The following is a 24,131-nucleotide window of genomic DNA, read 5'->3' as shown; positions in this document are numbered from 1 at the left end:
TAATCCCTGACATCAGAGTATGAGGACAGCTGGCTCTTGTCCCCCAGGACACCAACCAGGGTCAGTAATGACTTCACAATTCTGTAACCTATGCTGACAGTTCCTTTGAACCATTTTTTCCCCTGTTCTCTTTTATGTAAATATGGGGTCAGTGGAAGCTTGTTCACTATGAGAAGACCTGTGGCCTGAGAAGATATAATTGTTTTGTTGATTCTGATTGTGGACTAAAAAATGCTATCTCCACCCACCACCTCCTGCAACTCCACAAAGGGTCAGACCTGCTGGTGCCCTATTGTCTCAGCTGTAAACTCAGGTTCTTCAAAGGAAATCTAAACCAAAGTGAGAAACACCATTATTAGTTTTAATGAGCTCTTTCCAGATGTTTCTATAAAATATTTCTATAATGATTTCATAAGTCTTTATTTCTACTTTGGTGTTTTAATAGTCTTCTGTTTATTCCTGATACAGTATATGTATTTCTTTTCAACCCCCATATTTAGAAACTCTGGAGGTACACTTTTATGTTATAATATACTATTATCTCTCAAAACAAGAACCCCAGGGAGCCATTCCAAATCACCTTTAAAACATGATATTTTTTTCTGACATGCACCATATTGTGATTACTGGGACTTGGGTGGTGACAGGACTGGACAGATCAGGAGGGATTAGGATTAGGAGTCCAGTTAAGAAGAAGAGGTCTGGAGGATAGTGAAAAGAAAAACAGGTAAGACATTGAGCATAGGGAGGCCATCGAAAAGTAGGGAAGGTTGAGAGTCTGGGATGTTATTTATGAGGGTTCAGGATATTAAAGAGCGAAGGATCTGTTGGGAGTCAGAATTAAAGAGACTGGACCATAGAAAGTAAAAAACTAGAAAAAGGGTTTTCATGGATGTGGAGTACTCACATCAAAGGTGGAGTCTGATCCTGAATGTCAGGCTTTGTGAGTGAGAGATTCGCTAGAGATTTACAGAATGGATTCAGGGTGTGAATGAGACTGTAAATCCAAAAGTAGAAGCAAGTGGGAACGTTTGTCTGAAGTGAAGGGGTGAGGAATACACTTCCCCATACATTTTAGACTCTCTGCTGACTCTTCCTTTATCTCTCTCTAGTTGGGAGACTGCTGACTCATCTTCACAGGACTTTCTCTACTATATCATAGAAAACTTTTCACTCTGGAAGCTTCCTCCAGCCCTGGACTACTTCTCACCTCTTAAGTGCTCTCTGTCTCTAAAGCCCAACCTTCTGAGGGTCTGGTTGCTACTTCCAATTTACAGAGAAGACTAAGGTCAAAATATCTACATCCGTCTCCAGGGATAAAAGCTGGCACCCTCTTTCCCCAACCTCCACACTCTTAGCTCCCTTATATGTTGTCTTACCTCATTAGAATGTAAGCTCCCCCAAAGCAAGGAATGGCCCCTGCTGTCTATATCTCCAGCACTTAACACAGTGCCTGACACATAGTAAGCACTTAAACAATTTTTGGTAACTGACTGACTCTTCCAGAGAATCTTACCTACTCCTTTATCATATACTAATTATTTAGCCAGTTATTTTCAGGAATTTCCACCTGTCCTTGCCATCTTCCTTACTCATCCTTTGGAATCCTGTTTGGTTACTGTATTAATCAGAATTTTTAAACTGTATAAATCATTTTCGTGGTTTTGCTTGCTTCACTCTGTATCAGTTCCTACAAGTCTTTCTAAGTCCCTCTACATCCTTCTTTTTCATCATTTCTTATAGCACAATAATACTCCATTTTTTATACCATAAGTTGGTAGCCATTTCTCTATTGATGGGTACTTCCTTAGTTTCCAGTTCTCAACTATTAGAAATGTGCTGCTGTTAGTATTTTTTGCATATCATGAATCCTTTACCTCTTTCTTTGATGTTTTGTATAGGCTAATAACTAGTATAATAGGGTCAAAAGATATGCTTTTGTGGCATATTTTCAGTATTCAGTGACTTTGGGGGCATCATTTCAAATTTTTATCCAGAATTTACTGGACTAGTTCAAAGCTTCTCAATTATGTTTTATTCTTGAAGAACTCCAAGGATGAAGCTTTTATTAGACCTCTGGCTAGTTCCTTTCAGTATTTCTCTACTTTTATGACTAAGGAGATTTTCCTTATACTAAAAGAAATCTTTTCCACATGATTTGAACCCTTAGGCCCAAAATGTAAAAAAAAAGAAAGAACATGATCTTCCTCATATTTAAAACAATAACTATATTGACAGAGGGATGTAGGCTTGGATTTTTATTCTATTCTCTATTATTTTTCTTCAAGTTTTTTGAGGTGACTCACATTTGGAATATAAGCTCCTTGAGGGCACTTTTTAATTTTGCTCTCCCAGTGCCAAGCATAGTGCCTTGCATGTAGTAAATATGTAACAAATACCTATCGAATTGAATTTAAATGGATGTTTTCTCAATTCACAGAAGTTCTGGCAAATAGTCAAATGCACCAAGAGATTCAAAACCAATTTATCTGTAGGTCCCCTTCTACCTGCATCTATTTGGTTCTTCTAGTGAATCCTAACTAATAAATGGAGTCAATCAAACTATCAACAAATATTGATTGAGCACTTGCTATTTGCCAGACACAGTGCTAAAGAATACAAAACCAAAAATGAAACAATCTCTCTTATCTAATAGTTTATATTCTATTAGGAAAAATAACATATACACATATAAAGTATAAATAAATACAAAGAATTTTTGGTGGAGAGGGAAGGCATTAGAAGCTGAGGAATAGGATAAGGAAAAGCTTTATATAGGAGGTGGTACTTGAGTTGAGCTTTGAAATAAATTAAGGATTCTAAAAGGGATAAATGAAGTGTGCATTCTAAACACGGGAGATAACCTGTGCAATATCACAGAGATGGAAGCTAACTTTTGTGTGTGAGGAATAGCAAGAAGGAAATTTGCCCAGACCACTGAGTTTGTAAAGAGGAGTAAAGTTTGTAAAAATATATTGGAGACAAGTTGTTAAAGTCTTTAAATGCCACACAAAGGAATTTGTATTTCATCCAAGAGACAATAGGGAGCCATTGGAGTTTATTGAGCAGAGTAATGACATGGTCTGTTCTATACTTTAGGAATATCACTTTGGTAACTCTGAAGAGATTGTATTAGAAAGTTGGGAGCCTTGAAGTAGAGAGACCAATTAAGAGGCTATGGCAATAATCTAGGTGACAGGTGATAAGGGCCTATCATGTAATGGTCATATGGGTGGAAAAAAGGTGATAGACCAACATCATTGATGGCTCTCCTTGTTATATTATACTGTCTCCATCAATCCAGAAAGAGACCACTGTGAAATCCACTTTATTTCAGCTACCACAGAGCTCCTTAGGTGTTTACTGCTACTGTAGACAACATTCTAAGGCACAGAAAGGAAAGATAAATTTATTTTTAATTCTGATACTACTCAGGAGAACTCTGACTACCTTTTCATTAAATATCTATTAGAGTTTTCCTAACAGCTGTCACCTCAGATGCTGAAATCAAAGTAGGTTTCATTCTCTGGGAGTTTGCCAGCAACTTCTTTTTCATTCTAATCTATTTTGAAGAGGCAAGGGGCAGAGTATCATCTGTATCCCCAACAAAAAGTATCCCACTGAATAACCTCTTCATTAAATGTAGAAACACCACTCATCCTTTAATTGAATTTTTATCTAACAACTCAGTGCTTTGGGCCAACTCAAGAACTTTAATTTTTATGCTTATTATCTGTTAATTATGACAAAGCCCATGGTCATCTAGTCCTATTCTATCTTCCTCACCTCATCTCCCACACCTCCACCCTTCAGTCTCCTATGCAAATCTGTTTTCTTTTATTTAATTAATAAAAGTGAACATTCCTTATGAAAAGAATTCATTTGAGCTAGGGGGTTAATTTGTACTTCTCACTAGTTGATTGAGTTCTAGCATTGATAGTTGAGTTGAGTTGAGAGCTTAAACAATGGTAAGCAGCAGAGAAATTTTGGCTCTGAATGCACTAGACAGAATGTTCAGGGAAATGACTGTCCTCTTAGAGGGAATAAAGAAGAAGGAGAATGCATTTATATGATTGGTACTGCACTAATGAGAAAATACATACCATCTGAACAATGGCTGACACCATTAAGACCTTCTGCAACAGTTTCATAATGGAGCCTCCCTAAGGTGCATATAACAGGGGAAAATACTGCCAAGCAGAGAATAAATGTGAATGAGGGAGTGAGAAGAGGAAACGAGCTATAAATCAAAATAAGTCTGTAGTCCAGATATCCAGACTTATTTTAAAAAATGAACTCATACACTGAAGGGGCAAGAAATTTTTTTTTTGTTTTTTGTGACACTGACACATCATCAGAATTTGTTGTTTAGTGGCACATGAAACGTAACTTGAATTTTGGTATTTCTTCTTTTAGGAAAATGAGGAGATACTTGGGAAACATGAGTAGAATAGGGGAGATATACCTATTAGTTTCTAAGCTGTGTGTATCTTACTAAAACCTTTTATTTCCCTGGTCTGGTTTTCTCCTTTGATTTTAGGAGAATTTACTGAGTCTTCCTTTCATGTCTTTCCTAGAATGTCTGACATAATAAAATTCATAATCACGTATTCTTTCCAAATGACTTAGTTTGGAGGATGCATGGTATAGCGGAAAGAGTCCTGGACCATCAGTCAGATGAGGCGACTGTTTATCTCTGCTCTGTCATTTATTGGCTATGTTATTTACCAAGTCATTTGATTTCACTGGACCTCATGTTTCTCACTTGTAAAATAGAATTATAATACATTAACTTATTCACTGGACTGATATGAGTCTAAAATTAGATTATACTTGATGTAAAGTTTTTATCCATAAAGTGATAGAGTAAGAAAGAAGAAAGGAAAGGAAAGCAAGGAAGGAAAAAAGGAAAGAAGGAAAGAAGGAGGAAACAAAGAAGGAAAGGAAGCAAAGAAAAAGAAGAAAGGAAAGAAGGAAGGAACAAAGAAGGAAAGGAAGGGAGGAAAGAAGGAAGAAGGTAGACATTTTAAGAGGGAGCCTTAGAATTTCTAGAACACAAGATTTTATCCATGTGGGAGAATTTCTGTCATGATAGCTTTTTCTATTGATGCAAATTTACAACTCCTCTATAATTTATAATTTATAGAATTGTTTGGGGGCACCAAGAATTTAAATGTTTGTACAAGGTCAAATATCTAGGATGTTTCAGAGGCTGGACCAGAATCCAAGTTTTCCTGACTTTGAGGACAACCCTCTATCCATTATACCATCCTGCTTCTCAAAGTGCTATATAAATGAGCAATTGTTGTTTTTCTGTTTCAGCCAGAACTGCACTCCTCGCTATAAAGAGATCAGAAATAGTGTTTTACGTGCCAATTTCCAGAAAATAGAAACGTTGCATCCAAGAAATCATACAGGAACTTAGAAGGTTCCTGGCTAAATATCTGCAAGTTCCTCCATTCTAACCCATCCCCAGCCTGGGTCCCCCTAAATACCTTTTCCCGATTATGATGATTTATTTATAGAGTTTCCCTTGCCATTCTTTATATTTAGAAAAAATCATTCCTCAGACATCAGGAGGTGGAACAGAGTAGGGCAAAGTGACATGGAACAGAAATGTCATATTGAGGTTTTCTGAATTGCAGCACAAACCAGTACCTTGGACAGCAAACTATCTCAGTAGCCTTCAAAGTAGGGGATATGAACAGGTTTTCAGGAACTGCTTTCCAAACAGATGAAATTCTGGCTTTTTTCCATCTCTCTTATAGTGAAAAAAAAATATTATTCTGCTCCAATCAGGTTCTTTCTTTTTAACCAGTGACCTGGTTCCTAAACTCCAGCCTGTTATATTCATGAAACAACATAATGCATAGTACTTTGATCACAATCTGTGACATTCTATGTGTGACTGCACACAGTAGTTACAGAATAAGAATGGATTGTCTAGTTGATGGAATCTTTAGGATGATTTTATGCATTTTCAGGATTTTTCTCTTTTTTTATGAATCTATGTTTTTTGGAGGGGTGAAGGCAAGGCAATTGGGGTTAAGTGACTTGCCCAGGGTCACACAGTTAGTGAGTGTCAAGTGTCTGAGGCTGGATTTGAACTCAGGTTCTCCTGACTCCAGGTCTCTATTCACTGTACCACCTACCTGCCCCAATAGATCTATTTTTTCAGTAGTTCATTTTAATGTTGGTATCACCAAAAGAATTATTGGGTATCTACTTCTTCCTGGCAATAGACCATAAATTATAGACCACAGTTATATATTATCCTATATCAAATTAAAATTTTTATTTTCTATAATTTAAAACATTCTGTTCCTGCCAAAGGTTACTAATGACACATACTTTAACTATCTTCTCAATTCAAACTCATATTACCATGTTCCAGTCTGCTGTCGACTTACTGTCCTCTAGGATAGTAAAAAAATGGAAGGGGATTGCATCTGTGAAAACTACTGAGTAGGGAAACTCACTCTACCAAAGCAATTTGGCACCTTCCCTGTGGTGTATATAGTCTTAGCTGAAATAAAAGGCTACATGACTTGCCCAGGGTCACATGGAATTTGAGCCAGATATTCCTGACTTTGGAATCAAATCTATCCACTAGGCTAACTCTATCCTCTGTCCATTTCGTCTTATTATTTAAAATCTGGGTTGTTTGCTGCACATTCCTGTTGAAGACATTATGTTGATTTTCAGATTAGTTTCCAGTTTCCCAGCAATATTTATGTGCTTTGAGAACAAAAATGATAGTTCTAGGGTGAAGTTTTTGTCAGAAGTAATGCCCTTTTCTAGGTCAATAATTCTGGGGCAGTAAAATGAGCACTAGACTTAGAGAAAAGAGACTTGGGTTCAGATCCTAATTCTGACACTTACTATTTGTGTGACCTTGTGCACATTACTTCATTACTCTGGGCCTCAGTTTCCTCATCTATAAAAGGAAGCTTAACTAGATGTTCTCTAAGTTCCCTTCTATATTTGATTATCTATGAACTCATATATTTTAGTATCAGAGGGAAGGAAAGCTTTTTACTACACTTAAATCACTAACCAAATAGTAGACATTTTAAGACTATTAAAATACCTTAGATTTTTCTAGATGCTTAAAAACCAAAGGACTGGTAACAGCTACTTTTATCTAACCCTTCATGATTTTTAAGTATTTATGACTGGAAAGAACTTCTGAGATCATAGAATCATAGATCCAGAGATGGGAGAGACCTAAGAAGTCATCTAGTTTAATCTCCATTTTTTCTAGATGAGGAAACTGAAGGTCACCTAGCTAGTGAATATCAGAACTTTGAATTGAACTATGGTATTTTAAATCTAAATTCAGTACTCTTTTCACCATCCTGCTTCAGTAATGTCTTTCCACCTCCCCTTCACACCATGCCATTTTCATTCTCACCTTCAGAATTTTGCTGATGCCACTTCTCTTGCCTAAAATACTCTTCATTTCACCACACCCATTCAAATCATCTAATCCTCCAAGGTAAAACTCAGAAGCCCCTACTTGTCACCTTTTCTAACGATTCCCATGGCACTCTTATTGTATAACATATCATTTAGCATTTGATTACCTATTTCTTTTTAAATTCTCTGTCTCATATTTATGTCTTTGTCTTCCTAGCTACTTTGCATTCATTGGAGAGCAAGGACACAGATCTTAAATTTTGTTGTATTCTTCATAGTGCCAACCAATACTGGCATATGGTAGATAATAAATACTTGAGTGATTGGCCTATATACAACCAGCTCTTCATCTCCTCCACTCCCAATTTGACAATATGAACTATAATTGCTGCTATTTGTAATTTCAATTAAAAATTTAATATTTTTCAAATATTTCACATTTTAGAGGTAGTCAATATTTAGACCATTACAATAATTTCTTTTTTTTATTTGTATTTATTTTTTTTTTAAGCAATCGGGGTTAAGTAACTTGCTCAAGATTACACAACCAGTTATTTCTGGGTGTGGTGCTAAGTATCTGAGCCCAGATTTGATCCCCAGGTCATCCCGACACTGGAGCTGGTGCTCTTACTCACTGAGCCACCTGGCTGCCCCTCATTACAATAATTTCAATACATTAGTTGTATATGATGGTTTTATATGACTAATGAGGTCAATCTAGTTCCAAGACAATCATTCAATCAGCAAGCATATTGATTGTTGACAATATGAACTATAATTGCTGCCATTTTCAATTTCAATTCAAAATGTAATATTTTTCAAAGATATCACATTTTAGAGATACAGACAATATTTGGACCATTACAATAATTTCAATATATTAATGGTATAGGATGGTTTTATATGGCTAATGGGTCAGTCAAGTTCCAAGACAATCATTCAATCAGCAAGCATTGCTTAAGAGCCTCCTATGTGCCAGGCACTGTGTTAATCACTGGGACTACAAAGACAAAGAATGTGCCCTGAGGCAGGTGATGTTGGTGCTATGTTGAGGGGAGACCCATCCCTTCTGCTTCACTTTCCTTGAATTGGATTGGAGGTAGAAGGGGATCATGTGAATAAAGGTGGAATCCACAGCTGGTGCTCATAGAAGGATAGCAGGGTGTCTTTCCTTTTTTTACACTGGTGTAGTTACTCTTCAAATGAGCACAGATACTGTCCCAGGGACAGACCTTCAAAAGATTTTTGTGTTCTGAGACCTATTGTGGAAAAGAGTCTCCCTGACATTCTGAAACATCCCAGTGTTCCTTATATAGATTCTTAGCTTGCCTAGAACAAATTAAGAAAATAAAAACAAGAAATAATATATTGAACCAGACCAATAGCTCTGTATAGTCTGTAACCTAAATATCCAGATTTTCCTTTGTGAGAATTAATCTAAAGCATTTTGAATACTTTTGATATCTCTAATCTGTTCTAGAACCCAGAATTATAATTTTGCTCCTCAAGTTTGCCTTGTTGACCTTTCTCTGGCAAACAGTGTCAGTGTAGGAATATCAGAGAAAGGAAAAGCAGGGTAGAGAAAACTGCTAGAGAAAGTCTCTGCTGTTTGCCAGGGAAAGTGTGTTGTGGGTTTGTTAGAATTTTATTTTCAAAACGGATTGGCAAATGGATATTCTCCCCTTAGTCATCCTTTCTCAAAATACTGGTATAAATACTCAGAGACTTACAATCTGAAATATTCAGGTTCCTCAGAGACTCCAGATGTGACTTTGCATCAGCATGGGAACAGGGATGGAACCAACGATCTTCACTATTGAAGACGCTATTCTCACCGAATCACTGTACTGCAATATCAGTCCAGGGACTTCCTCTCAAAATTGGCCAAGAGGGATAGGATTCTTGTTGTTTTTGAGCTTCAAGTGAGCCCCTATCGTCAATTCCAAATTCAGATATAAATCTTTGTCTACAAATCTTTGACACTTAAGAGGAGCTTCTCATAACCCTAGGGAACACTGCCCACATGTTCTGGACTTCACAAAACATCAGTTGTCTCTTTTAAGTATTGAAGTATTTATTGAATTTTGAAGGATGAAATGAATTTCCTCTTCATTAAAGAGGCCAGAGAATTATGTGAAGAATATTGCATACATTACCAGATGATATATTAGTTGCTTTTGCTTATGGTTTGTTTTTTCTCCTTGTTCTAAGAAAAAAGCTTTGGGGCAGGGGGGCAGTGCATATCCAGAAATGATTGTAATGTAAAAATAAAAGAAATTGTCGACCTTTAGAAAAAGTTTGTTTAAAGGAGATAAACAAATAGTAATATAAAATTACTTTATTTATTCTTTATTCCTTTAAGGCTAGCAGCACTTGTGCAAGGAGTGCAAGACTGAAGTCCTGACTGAGGAACAGGGTGTCATAAGACTGTTTATACATTTCAGAACCATCCCAATTCAGGATGACCATGCCACAAAACTTTATGACTTCTATTTGTTACAATCTATATGTGAAAAAAGAGTTCCTTGATTGTAAATGCAAATTGAGAATGACCAGAGCAAGACCTATTTGCATTTTATGGTCTCAGGATGTCTGTTTTGCTCTCATGTGGAGTAAGTCCCAAGATAAGGGGAATCTCACCTCTGGTCTTCAAAGTTGCTAACACAGGGAAAGGCAATTTTAAATCAACCAAAACAGTTTGCTTGATTAATTCAGACTTTGGCTAAAATATGGTATTAATGATTATCAAAATCAACTAAACTCTTAAAAAAATTCTGATTCTTCAAGTCTTCAGAGATGTATTCTCTCAGAAAGCATTATTCATTTTAGGAGAGCAGAGAAAAGGAAAAGGTTCAAGAATTGGTCAGTCATTCAGTGAAAAAACATTTATTAAGCGAACCAGTGGGTGCTTAATTATGGGCCAGGAACTATGCTAAGAACTGGAGAATGGGCTATATAAGTAATATGTACTTTTAATATATAACTTTGTGCATTAAAATGTTTTAGAGGGAAACTATCAGTAGCATTGGAATATTTTCATGCATCCTTAACTCATATCAGGGTGAAGGTTTCCATGGAACAGTTTCAGAAATGTTGTTTTATAGGCAATGCCGGTACATTCCTGGATGTGAAGGAAGAGCTAAGCTCACAGACAGGGAAGATATTTGTCATGTGTATGTATATAGCACAAGCCTCAATATCAGCAGCTCTATCACAGACCCAGTGGTTGGTTCATGCCCCTGGATCTGTTTCTGTTCTGCCAAGTGGATTTGTTGATTTTTCTCTCTTTTCCCGAGAGTTCCTTCTATTCCCTTTTCCAGGTGGCTCATCTTTATCATAAGCTAATTTGGGCATTCTGCCACCATCCTTTCTTTCTGTATGCTATTTCTTCACAAAGCTAATACACACAATTATCATATGAAAAGCTCTATTTTCATGAGAAGAAAAGTGTCATTTTTTTAAAGAAGAAAGAAAACTAGAAATCAGAGATAATCCAAATGAGATTTCTGAGATGTTTATTAGGACCGATGTGTTTAGATCATAAAAATAGAGACAAAAGAGAAAGATCCAAAGTACCAACAATAACACAAGATATATAAATCAAGAGAAAGGGATAATGATCATAGCTAGCTCATGTTGAACATGTTGTTGTTGTTAGGGCAGCTAGGTGGTACAGTGGCTAGAGTGCTGGACCTGGAGTCAGAAGGACTCTTCTTCCTGAGTTCAAAACTGACTTCAGACACTTACTACCTGTGTGACCCTGGGAAAGTCACTTAACCCTGTTTGCCTCAGTTCCTCCATCTGTAAAATATGAGTTGACTCATATTTAGCACTTAAATGTTTACAAAGTGCTTCCCATATATTGTATCACTTGATCCTCACAATATCTTTGTGAGGCAGGAGCTATCATTATCACCATTTAACGATACTGAAACTGAGAGGTTAAATGACTTTTCCCAGGTCACAACTAGTAGGCTTCTAAGGCTGGATTCAAACCCAGTTCTTTTTGGCTTCACTTATATTTTATTCACTATGCCCTGATACCTCCTACATATGTGAGACATGTATGGAATTTATTTTCTATTATAATAAGAGTGCCTTTACATCGTTAGTGCTCAGCACAGTGCCTGACTATGGTATGTGTTTAATAAATACTGCCGACTGACTGTTTCGTTAGATTATACTTTATCATTTATGATGATACTAAAAGTACACATGAGCAACGGATAGTGGATGATAATCAAAAGTACCTGCCTCACTAACTCTAGTTATTTGCCTGTTAATGGTAAAGCAGCTGTTACATTCACTTTCTGTTTTGGGGTCTCCTTCTGTGGTTAAATGACTTTCTTGCTCAAATGTGGAATAAATGTCATGTGGAAAGAACCCTGCATTAAAACTCAGGAAATTTGGGTTACAGTCCTGACTGTCATCAGTTTGGTGCATGAACTTGGACAAGTCACTTTATTTTTTCTGAGCCTCAACTTCCTCATCTGTAAAATGAGGGTAGTAATACCTGCTTTAACTTATCTTCTTTGGCTTTTATTTTTTTAAGATAAAGTGAGTTTGAATTTATCAATATTTTGGAAACTGGAAAAGCATCTCCTAGATCTGATACTCTTTTTACATACACATGCACCAGTGCACATACACAGGGTTTTTTTGTTTTTTGTTTTGTTTGGAGGGGGGAAGGCAGGGCCATTGGGATTAAGTGACTTGCCCAAGGTCACACAGCTGGTAAGTGTGTCAAGTGTCTGAGGCCGGATTTGAACTCAGGTCCTCCTTATTCCAGGGCTGGTGCTCCATTTACTGCACCACCTAGTTGCCACAAGACATGGAGTTTTGAGATTGACTATTCAACCTATATACACACTCACACATTCAGTTACTTTTTTGAAAGTCATCTTAACAGTGCCTCCTGCAGGTCAACTATGGCCTTGACATCAAATTGTGTCTGAGGATGTTTCTTCGGAATTTCTAAAACTTTACATGCTTATGGTCACCTAGGTCAGGAAATAGAAGGAAGTTTTTTAATCCTCTTCCTCTTCACATGTCTCCATTAATAAGGCAAATTTTTTTTTATCAGTCATAGCATTCCAGCCAACAACTGTCTAGGATGTCACTGTAGGTGATCTTGCCAACACATGTTAAGAATTGCTTGAAGGTGAAAGGACAGTCAGATCTGTGTTCCTGTTTTGCATACTAAATATCTCCATCAATCAGAACTGTACAGGCAATGTAATCCATTTTGTTTGCAGCCCTGCAGGAATTTTGATGTATTCACCATGGTTGCTGACATCAGAAAAAAGGCACAGCAGACAAAATAACATTCTGTATTCCAGTATGATGATGCATATATTAAACCATATGTAGGAATTCTGGTGCCTAGGGCAAATTCACCTGGGAGTGGAGGGATGTATAAGAACTTAATATACTTCTGTAGCAGGGACAATGATCTTTATGCTCTCAACCCCCAAGACATAGTAGATAGAGAAGGGACAGTGGAGAAATTTAGGCCAGATGAATGGGGTACAGTGGTAACAGGACCATTCCTGGATCTGGGTAAAGAAACAAAGTATTGAGCCATGTGAAAAGGAGCTTGTTGGCCAGGAGAGTATCTACTGGAAAGCAAACATCACCCACTCCCTCTCCATTGAAGCTTTGGTTATGTGCCCTAGTTCCAGATCTGTTAACAAGATTTCATACATGAAATTGGTATTTTATGATCTAAAATGTAACCCAGAACCTGTCTTCAAGCAGGATAAAATTTAAACCATCTCAGATAGGAGTTCTTAATGTTTTTGGGAGTCATGGACCTTGTTGGTTGTCTGTTAAAGCCTATAGACCCCTGCTTTAGAGTAATATTTTAAAATACTTGAAAGAAATGCTAAATTTTGGTTATAAATTAGTGAACATGAAGTTATAATATTTTCCCACCCAAGATCACAGACTCCTTGAAATCTATAAACAGACTCCTTTGGTGTCCATGGACCTCATGTTAAGATCCCTTGCCATGATATGGTTGTCTTTCTGATTTTTATAGATCTTACAGATTTTAGATAAGGAAGAGATCTTTTAGGACATCAGCCTCCTCATATTATAGAAGAAGAAACCTCAGCCCAGAGAAAGGAAGTGAATATTTTTTCACAGTCTTCTTTTTGTTCAGTTGTTTCAATTGTGTCTGACTCTTTGTGACCCCATTTGGGGTTTTCTTGACAAAGATACTGGAATAGTTTGTTATTTCCTTCTCCAGATCATTTTACAGATGAGGAAACTGAGGCAACGAGGGTTAAATGACTTTGCCCAGGGTCACACAGCTAGTGAGTCTAAGGTCAGATTCGAACCCAGGAAAAGGAGCTTTCTGTCTCCAGACCTAGCACTCAATCCACTGTGCCTCCTAGCTTCCAAGGTCACACAGGTAATAAATAGTAGAGTTGGAGGGGGGAGAGAAACCCAGTGTTTACACCTCAGAATCTCTATATAGGGATCTCTGTGGATAGAGTCTGCTGCTTCCTTCAGGAGCTATCCTAGGGCTGACTCCCTGTTGCCATGAGAAAGTTATTTATGCCTGACTTAGTTATTTCACTGTTGCTTAAACTCTATTTCCTCTAGGGCAGAAATTCTTAACCATTTTTTTTGTCATAAATCCTTGTGGCAGTGAAACCTATAGATTGCTTTACAGAATGTTTTATGCAAACAAAATAAAATATATGGTATTGCAAAAGAAACTAATTATGCTGAAATAGCTATTAAATATAAAACCCTACAAATTCATGGACCCCCATAAGTATCCCTGTTCTAGGGGTTATTTTGTTTATTTATCTGGAGGTAAGAAATAACTTTTCAGTACTATATATGTTGTCATGAAACTCTTTAATTATCTTCTCCAAAGTTCTGTTCTGCCTAAGGAATGTGGTTACTGCTTTTTTGAAACAATATTTGAAGTTGTTGCTAGGGACAATCTGGCAAAGCCATTAGATAAGCAACTCTAGCTGCTGTTTGCAATTTTAAATCAAACTGGCAAATGAAGCTACATCCAGCCTGGGTTAAAGATAATGGACTGTTCTATCCTGGGTTAGGCAGTGGGGTTATAGAAGATAAAAAAAAATCATCTTTGACCTGAAGAAGTTTAATAATCTAGTTTTTGTGATGCCAGGAAAAAAATGGGTATATATCTTAAATACAAAATAGATACAAGGTAAATTAAATGTGTGGGTTCTGGTAGCTGGGAGTAGGGTGGGAGTAGATTGGGAAAGATTCCATAGAGAAGGTGTTTTAGCTAAGCCTTAAAGAAAACTGAATTCTAAAAGACTGATATAAAGAGGAAGTGCATTCTAAGGCACTGGGTTCAGCCAGTGCAAAGGCAGAGAGAAGGAAAATGCAGTATCAATTTGAAGAATTTTACAAAGGCCAGTTTGACCAGACCTTTATTTAAAGGAAGGAGAGTAGTGCATAATAAGGCTAGAAAGATAGATGAGTGCCAGGTTGTAAAGGGATGCCAAACAGAAAAGCTTAGATTTCATCCTGGAGGAGATAGGGAGACATTGGAGTTAATGGAGTAGGGAAGTGATATGGCCAGAAGGACACTTTGGAAAAACCTTTTTTTCTCAGCTATTTGGAGAGAGATTTGAAGTGGGGAAACCAATTAGGATGATATCATTGTCATCTAGGAAAGACGTGATAAGGGCCTGAACTATGGTGACAGCTATTATCACTAGAATTATTACTAGGCTGTGGTTATGGAAACATACACTTTTACAAGAACAGATAAGAGTGATGCTATTCTCAACCTGATTTTGACCAGTAAAGAACATTTTTTTGAAATAGAAATGATGGCAACCTTGGGGAGAAATGACTTCTACAACTTGGAATTTGTGACAGATCTGAATTTCAGCTAGGATCCTCTACTTTTGGTTCTTGCCCCCCTTCTTCCCTAAGAATCTTCCCTTGTTCACACTTTCCTCCCTTGGGATGTTCTCTTTCTGCCATCTTTAGTTTCTCCTTGTCTAGTAACTTCTTTTCTGCTGCCTACATACTTTCTTAGGTCTACCTCATCATTTAAGAACAAAAGCAAAAACAAAAATCTCCCTTGATCCTGCTCTTTATTCAAGCTATTGCTTTATCTTGTCTTCTCTTTTTAAACTAGACTGTTTATATTCACAGTCTCTACTCTCTTGTCATACTCATCCCCCAGTCTCTTGAAATCTGGTTTCTGCTACTCAACTCTATAGAAACTATTGTCTTAAATTCTACCAATGATCTGACTGTTAAATCTGAAGACCTTTAAAAAATTCTCATTGTTTATTTTGCAGCAATTGGCATTGTAAACCATCTGCTTCTCATTGACTCCTCTGACATTGTCCTCACCTAGTTTTCTCCTTTCTATTCCTTCACAATCTCATAGTTGGATGGTCATTACCTCATCCTGACAGCATATATGTCCTATAAGGCCCTACATTGGCCCTCTGCTCTTCACAACAAAATGGTGAAGTGTCTGACCTGGAGTCAGAAAGACAGGAGCTCAAATCTGGCCTCAGACTAGTTTTGTGACCCTGGGCTAGTCACTGAACTTCTGTTTGCCTCAGTTTTTTCATCTGTAATATGGGGATAAAAGGAACAGTTCCTGGTGTTGTTATGAAGATAAAATGAGATAGTATTTTTAAAAATGCACTGCAACCTTTAAAGCTCTATATGAATGTTTATTATTATTATGTATTGTTATTATTATTCACTCTCTATTCTTGTTCTCTTGGAGATTTCATTTCTTTCCATGAGTTCAATGATCAAATGATCCTTTCTATGCAAATGGTTCCTAAATCTATATATCCCCTTCTAATCTCTCTACTGCACTCCAGTTGCCACCTCTCCAACTGCCTCCTAGGAATCTCCAGCTGCCCAATGAACACCCCCAAATTTCACATTTACAAAATAGAACTCTGGTGATCTTATCACCAAATCTGTTTCTTTTCCAAACTTTTCTGTTGAGGGTAGAATTATCTTTCTAGTTATTCAATTTTTTAAAACAAATTTGATTTGACTTTCTATTTTTTTCCAATTGATAAGCATTTTTATTCAATTCCACCCCATTTACCCCCAGTGTAAAAGGAAGAAAAATAAAATCTTTGTAAAAGTATACTTAGCTAAGCAAAACAAATTTGTGCATTGACTATGTCCAAAAAATCCATGCTTCATTCTGCATCTTGAATCTGTCAATTTTCTATCAGAATATGGATAGCATACTTCATCACTACTCCTCTGAAATTGTGTTGGTCAGTCATCTAAATTACCAAAGTTCTCAAATCAATCAAAATGGTGTCTTTATAATGCTATTACTGTTGTATAAAATCATTCTCCTGATTCTGCTCATTTTATTTTGCATCTGTTCCGCACAAATCTTCCCAGGTTTCTCTGAAACTTCCTTTATTTCTTTTAGTAGATTATATTCATATGCTTTAATTTTTTTTTCGGTTATTTCCAAATTTATGGATTTCTTCTTTGTTTCTGGTTCTTTGCCACTACAAGAAAGCATATGTAACCTTTTTTCTTTGATTTCTTTGGGATAGAGGATGAATAGGGGGAACAGTGGGTCAAAGGATATTCATAGTTAAATGATTTGTGGACCCTAGCGCCAAATTGCTTTCTAGAATGTCTAGACCAATTCACAGATGTACCAGCAGTGCCTGTTTTTCTGCAGCCCTTCCAAAATTTGTTGTTTTTTTTGTCATCTTTGTCAGTCCAATGGGTATGAGAGCTGCTTTCATTTGCATTTCTCTAATTATTAATGATTTGGATAGTGATTTTTTTCCCCCATGGCTGTCGTTAGCTTAGATTTCTTCCTTTGTCAACTATCTCTTCATATATTTTGACTATCAGTTGTAGAATGGTTCTTATTCTCGTAGTTAAATCAATTCCTAATGTATCTTGGATATGAGAACTTCAACAAAGAAACATCCTGCAAAGATGTTACTTTCCCCCAGTTAACAGTGTCCCTCCTAATTTTAATTAAATTGGTTTCATTTGTAGGAAAATATTTATTCACATATCATTAATTAGGTATTTCTTTCCATTCTACTCCCTTATAATTTTTCCTTTCTTTGCACTCTACCTCCTCTTTACAAAGAAGAGAGCAGGGAGAGGGGAGGAGTGTTCACAACACCAGTGATCTGGTTGGAGTTTCAGCAGATTAGTGTTGGACCCAGCCCTCTTAGAGAGCTGGAAGGCACTTCAGATTCAAAGTAACAGAACGGTAGCTTCTCTTTTGGTCTGAGTTCCTTAAAAAGGGCTCTGTTTACTCAGTTGAAAACCTCCTGGCCTGGGTCTACAGGCTGAATCTATAAACAAGATCTGTGATCAGAACTGCACAGATCCTTCTGGCTCCTCTTTGCTCCCTTGGTCCAGTACATAGCGCTAAACCTTTTCTGATCTAGACCTGAAACCAAGCTCCTTTTCCTGATGTGTAGCTCTGCAGGTTCCAGCCTGATCCTTATCCTAGAAGACTGTAGAGTACCTCTTGGCTGGACTAGGGCTCTGGCTGTCTCCCTTTTTTGACCTAGACTCACTATGATTTCTCCTTGTGTTTTCTGATTACTGTTTGGTCTGATGCTCTTCTTTGGCCTTTGTTGGAGAAATTGAGGGAAAAAGCTGGACTAGCTATACTGTCTTCTGACTCTGACATGTTTTCAGGTCTCCAGTCAGTCAGGTTCATAACCTAGCAGACATCATTGCCTCTTTCCTCTCTTTAATCCCTCATATCTAATCATTTGCCAGGTCTCATCAATTCTACTTACACATCTCTCACATATACGTTCTTCTTTCTACTCACACAGATAGTGTTTTGGGTTCAACCTTTCATAACTACTCTTCAGGATAATTGTGTGTGATAGCCTCCTAACCATTCAAATGGCCACAAAATCTCCCATCTCCAAACTTTCCTTCATGTAGCTGTAAAAAAAAAAATAGTCCAAAGAACCTGTTTTGCTTGACTATGCATATTTGTTAACAAGACTATACTTTTGTTCTTTTTTCTGAAAAAAAAATTGGGGGGTAGGAGGTAGAAGGGAAAAAAAAATAAATGATTGCTAATTTAAAAAAAGTTATAAAAAGAAAGTCTGAATGATTTTTTTTTCTGTAAGACCTTAAAAAAGATACATCTACTTGAAAACTACATCGTGCTCCTTGAATCAAGTCCTAAAATCTTACTTAGTTACCTTAATGAGATCTGGATTCATTCTAAAAATTTTAATTCACACTAAAAAGAACACAAGGATAAAGAATGCTTATGTTCAAGACAGTGGTGTGTAATTGGACAGACGATGCTCACAGAGATGTTCATATATCTTGAACAGACACTACAGATGGGGTGTAAGCTGGACCCAGAATTGAATAGGAGAAAGAGATGCTGCTGGATTACATTTTGGAAATTGTGTACCACTTTCAATGATTCTAAACTGTTCTCTAAAGCAAAAATTTAAAAATACTAATATTCTTCCAATGATACTATATAGCATTTAAAATAAAGGAGTTCAAATCAACTAAAGGGCAAGGGAGAAGTTTACAATGGAGATGAAAAGGCTGCAAGATATTATCAACCAAGGAAATAGGCAGGGAAATGCTATAATGGTTATCTTCATCAAGATGTAAAACTGGAAAGAGCCACTTATATAGTCAGTCAGTTGGTCAACAAGTATTTACTAAACACTTACTATGGGCCAGGCACTATGCTAAATGCTTACAGTCTAGTGGGAAAGACATCCTGTACATAACCCTGTACATACAATTGTAATGGGAATGCAAATTTGGAAGATCTTCCCTGCCCCTAGGCTAAAGTGCACCTGAAGCCTGGGGTGGGAGGCTTGTTTTTCAGTAGATACTTTTTGATTGGCCAGTGGGTCAATAAGGTTGTTACATTCTCTGAGCCAGGAGAAGGCTATATAAGCCCTGATGTGAGGCTTTGTTTTGGGGGCTCACTTTGAGAAGTGTTCTGTGATTTGATATAGATTCTGGGAAGCCGTTGTCCAGCCCCCCACCCCGGCTTTGAAAAACCCAGATGTGGAAACCTAGATGTTGACTGGGTATGGATGTAATGGTTGGACAGTTTGGAAATCTGTCTACTTGATTTGTTTCTGTCTTGATAATTCTGCCTGTATACTTTGAAGTTCGGGGTGCTGACCTTTTCTCCTGAACAAGATAAACGATATATGTCTGACTGATTAAAGTAAGCTTGTTAACCCATTTTGAGTTGCTTTCCTTTAACAAAGCAGATCCAAGAACCTGTATGGGCAGCCACCCTGAGCATGCTTGGGGTGCTTGCTGCTACAACAATATAGACAGAGTAGATGGAAGATAATTTTAGAGGGAAAGTTCTGGGATCAGGGGATGGAGAAAAGGTTTGAAAGATACAGAAGATGAGATTTAAGAGGAGTCTTGATTGAAGCCAGAGAAGCTAAGATGTGACAAAGGAAATAGAGCATTCCAGGAATGGGAGACAAAAAGTTCAAAGGCACAGAATTGAGAGATGGAGAGTCTTATTTGAGGAATAGCAAATAGCCCAGTGTAGCAGGATCATAGAATGCATGGGTTGGGTGGGTAGGAATAAAATATAAGAAGACAGGTAAGGTATAAAGGAGTCAATTAGTGGAGAACTTTAAATGCCTGATGGCTTCATATTTGATCCTGGAGCTAATGGGGTGCCACTGGAGTTTATTAAGCAGGTGGGTTGGTATGGTATACACTTTGGCAGCTGTGTATTAAAGAATGGATTAGATTGGGGAGAGAATTGAGGGAGGGGAACTGATGAGTAAGTTTTTTCAATAGTCTGAGGAGAGGTGATGAGGACTTATACTAGGGTGATAGCTGGGTAAGTATAGGAAAATTAGAGATATTGTGAAGGTAGAAATGACAAGATTTGACAAAAGATGGAATCTGGGGGGTGAACAGAAATGAAGAATCAAGGATGGCAATGGAGTTTTGAACATGGAGACGTGGGAGGATGGTACTAACCACTGACAGTAATGGGAAAAAAAAGGGAAAAAGGGGAGGGTTTCAGGGAAAGGATAATTCTGGTTTGGACATAATGAGTTTGAAATGCCTGCAAAAAGGGGAAGGAAGGAGCAAGCATTTATTAAGTTCCTACTTAATGCTTAATAAATACATTACTACTTAATGCCATGCACTGAGCTAAGTTCTTTATAAGTATCTCATTGGATCCTCATAAGAGACTGTTGTTTGTTGTTATTTGTCCTTAGTTCTCAAAGAGGGCCAACATCAGGAAGGTGATGTCTTGACTTGCCAGGGAATTGGATTTAAGTGAGGTAGAGCTGTGCAAAGTCATCACCCTTACACTCTCCTCCAGAGTCATTGCAATTCAGTAGCAAGACATAGGTCAAGGTTGGTGATGGCCACAGATGCAGTGGGAGATTGCCTTTCTAAGCTAAGGTCTTTCCCAGCTCTCAGTCTGTCTGAGGCAATGTCCATTCAGTAATTAAAGACTAGGTAAGAATTAAGGTCCAAAATGGTCTAGTTTGCCTTCATAAAACAGTAGATCTGGGAGGTGAAGACTTTCAGAGTTTCTAGCCAGAACAAAAACAATTGCTATTTACACTCTGAGCCATCAAAAACACAATGAGCAAGTAAGGCTTGGACTAGGACTTATTATTGGTCCATCAGTGAAAACCAGAGTAATTTGGGCTTAAAGGCATTGTCGGGTAGTTTCATTGGAATCACTATAGGCTTTAACAAAGCCTAGTTTTTCAGAACTATATTTCAAGAAATCATAAATGAAAACTACATGGGACAAGAGTTAATTGTCCCAGTTTTTTTTTTTTGGGGGGGAAACTATAGAATAAATAAATAGGGAAGAAAAAGAAATCTATCTGCCAAACCCTAAGATACCTTGTGAAGTATAAGCAATCAAAATTTATATTCCTTTGGATAGAGTACCCACATGTAAGGATATGACTTCCCATGTGGACAAAGAGAGAAAAGGAAGAGGAGGAGGAGGAACAGAAGGAAGAGGAGGGAGGATCCTCACAACAACCCTGTTTGGTAGATACTATTATTATCCTGATTTTAGAGGTGAGAAAACAAGAGTCAGACAAAGATTATGTAATCTTCCCAGAGTCACATAGCTAGTATATCTGAGGTTGGATTTGAATTCAGATCTTCCTGACTCCAGGTCTATCACTCTATCAACTGTGCTGTCTTCTCAGTGTCCTGTGGAATATGTAGGTTTGAGATGTTCAAAAGGTAACTGGTTATTCACGGCTACAATTTATGAGAGAAATTAAGGCCAGATGGATAGATCAGGCAATTGTTTGTGTAGAAATGGTGACTGAACCTATATGAACTGATGAGATCACCAAGCAAGCTACTGTATAGAGATAAGATAAGATTTTGGACAGAGCCTTGGGGACACACATTGTTCATGGACAGGACTTAGATTAACCTCTAACAAAAGAAACTGAGAAGGAGCGGTTAGACAAGTAGAAAGAAAACCAGAAGAGAATGGTTCTATGAGAGTCTAGAGAGGAAAGAGTATTGTCGACCTCTATTTAAGAATTGGTTAAAGGAGACAAACAAATAGTGGTATACAGCTACAGAATTTATTCTTTATTCCCTTAAGGTTAGCAGTACTTGCACAAGGAGGCAGGACTAAAGTACTGACTCCAGAACAAAAGGATGAGAGAGAGCTTAAGTACATTTTAAAACCATCCCAATTAGGGGTGGTTGAGACACACAAATTTATGATCCCCATAATGGTTTAAACATTGTATTAGAAGGAATTTCTTAATTGGATAAATGATAAATACAGAAAAACAAAAAAGCTGACAAAGTGTCAATTGAAATTGATTCAGAACATCTGTGTTTCCTTTACCATTAACATTTCATAATGAGGTCAGAAAATCTTAAGATAAGAAAAAGTCCCATTTCTCAAGTTAATGCCCTGAGTTGAGGGTCTCCTCCTGAAGCACCATAAAGTAGGCCTATTCTGGTTTGTTGACACAAGAAGAGGTATTCTCCATGCTCACTCAAGGAGAAAAACAAAGCTGGGTCTATTTGGAATTTATGATCCTACTTCCAGTCTTATCTGGTCTTTGGAATGGGCGATATAACAGAAAGGAACCTTTTTAAAAATGAGACAACATAGCCTGTTTGATTATTTCAGATTTTGATCAAAATATGATATTTAATGATTATCAGTATTCAGTTGGAAATTGTAATCAAGGAGGCAGAGATCAAGAAGGATGACTACTTAAAAAAAAAAAAGGCCACTAAGTTTCTTTTTGCTTTTTTGTTTCTTTGCAAGGGAATTGGGATTAAGTAGCTTGCCCAGGGTTACAGAGCTATAAGTGTCAAATATCTGAATCTGGATCTGAACTCAGGTCCTTCTAACTTCAGACTCGATGTTTTATCCACTGAACCATCTAGCTGCCCCAAGTTTTGTAACTGAGGTTGGAAATCAAATTGTATAGAATTAAAAGTGAATGATAGGCTTTTTTTTTTTTTTTTTTTGCGGGTTGGCGGGGTGTGAGGCAGCAGCACCATGAAGGCCTCGGGCACCCTGAGAGAGTATAAGGTAGTTGGGCACTTCCTGCCCACTCCCAAGAGCCCGGTGCCGCCTCTTTATCGCATGCGGATCTTTGCTCTTAATCATGTCGTAGCAAAGTCCCGATTCTGGTACTTCGTTTCCGAGCTGAAAAAGATGAAGAAGCCTTCTTTTTTTATTATTATTTTTTAAAGCAATTGGGGTTAAGTAACTGGCCCAAGGCTACACGGCCAGTTTTTTGTGTGTGGGTGTTAAGTATCTGAGGCCGGAACTGAAGAAGTCTTCTTTGAAAAGTCCTCTCTTAGAGTGAAAAACTTTGGCATCTGGCTGCCCTACAATTGCAGGAGTGGAACCCACAACATGTACAGGGAGTACAGGGACCTGATCACTGCTGCTGCCATCACTCAGTGCTACCCAGATATGGGAGCCCATCACCGTGCCTGGGGCCCACTCCATCCAGATCAGGAAAATGGAAGAAATTCCTGCCAGCAAATTCTGCCGGCCCGCACTCAAGCAGTTTCACGACTCCAAAATCAAGTTCCCTCTGCTCCATAGAGTTCTGCATCACCAGCACAAGCCCCACTTTACTACCAAAAGGCCCAACACCTTTTTCTAAGTTTAGAGACAAGGAGGCACCTATTATTCTATTTGATCTGTTTAAATAAATTTCTCAATTGGAAACTCAGAAAAAAAAAAAAGCCAATGTTAGGACAGGAAGTGGAAGTGCCGGTGTGGATGGCTTTTTCAAGGAGTTTGGCAGAGAAAAGGAGAGGTATTAAATGATAACTATAAGGGGTGGTTGGGTCAACCAAGGGTTTTGTTGTTTTTGTTTTTCTTTTAGGATAGAGGAGCCATGGAGATGTTTTTAAACATTAGGGAAAGAACAAGCAGAGGGACTCTAGATTAGCCGCAGAGGGGGGATTAGTAGAGTCAATCTGCAGGACCAATTTGAAGGGGATAGGATCAAGGATGCATGTAGAGGGATTTGACTTGGTAAGAAAGAGGGATCTCTCTTTATCAGAGGCAAGAGTGAAGGAGAAATCAGTGGGAGAAGATGTATAAGTAACATATTTATCAAAAAGCATTTGTTAAGTGTTTATTATGTGCAAAGACTATACTAAGTGCTAGAGACATAGACTCAAAAGCATACCAGTCCCTACTCTTAAGGAGC

General features: G+C 37.6%; 1 pseudogene; it reads left to right on the top strand.

Moving 5' to 3' along the window:
- Positions 1–22,913: 22,913 nt before the first annotated feature.
- On the top strand, positions 22,914–23,578 carry LOC138143376 (large ribosomal subunit protein eL20-like; annotated as a pseudogene).
- Positions 23,579–24,131: the final 553 nt, after the last annotated feature.

The sequence above is a fragment of the Petaurus breviceps genome, unplaced genomic scaffold (assembly GCF_028583685.1).
Source record: "Petaurus breviceps papuanus isolate PSGF00001 unplaced genomic scaffold, PetGlider_PUasm1.0 90639, whole genome shotgun sequence".
Classification (NCBI taxonomy): Eukaryota; Metazoa; Chordata; class Mammalia; order Diprotodontia; family Petauridae; genus Petaurus; species Petaurus breviceps.
The sequence above is the reverse complement of the archived record's forward strand: the minus strand, read 5'-3'. Positions and strand labels throughout refer to the sequence as shown.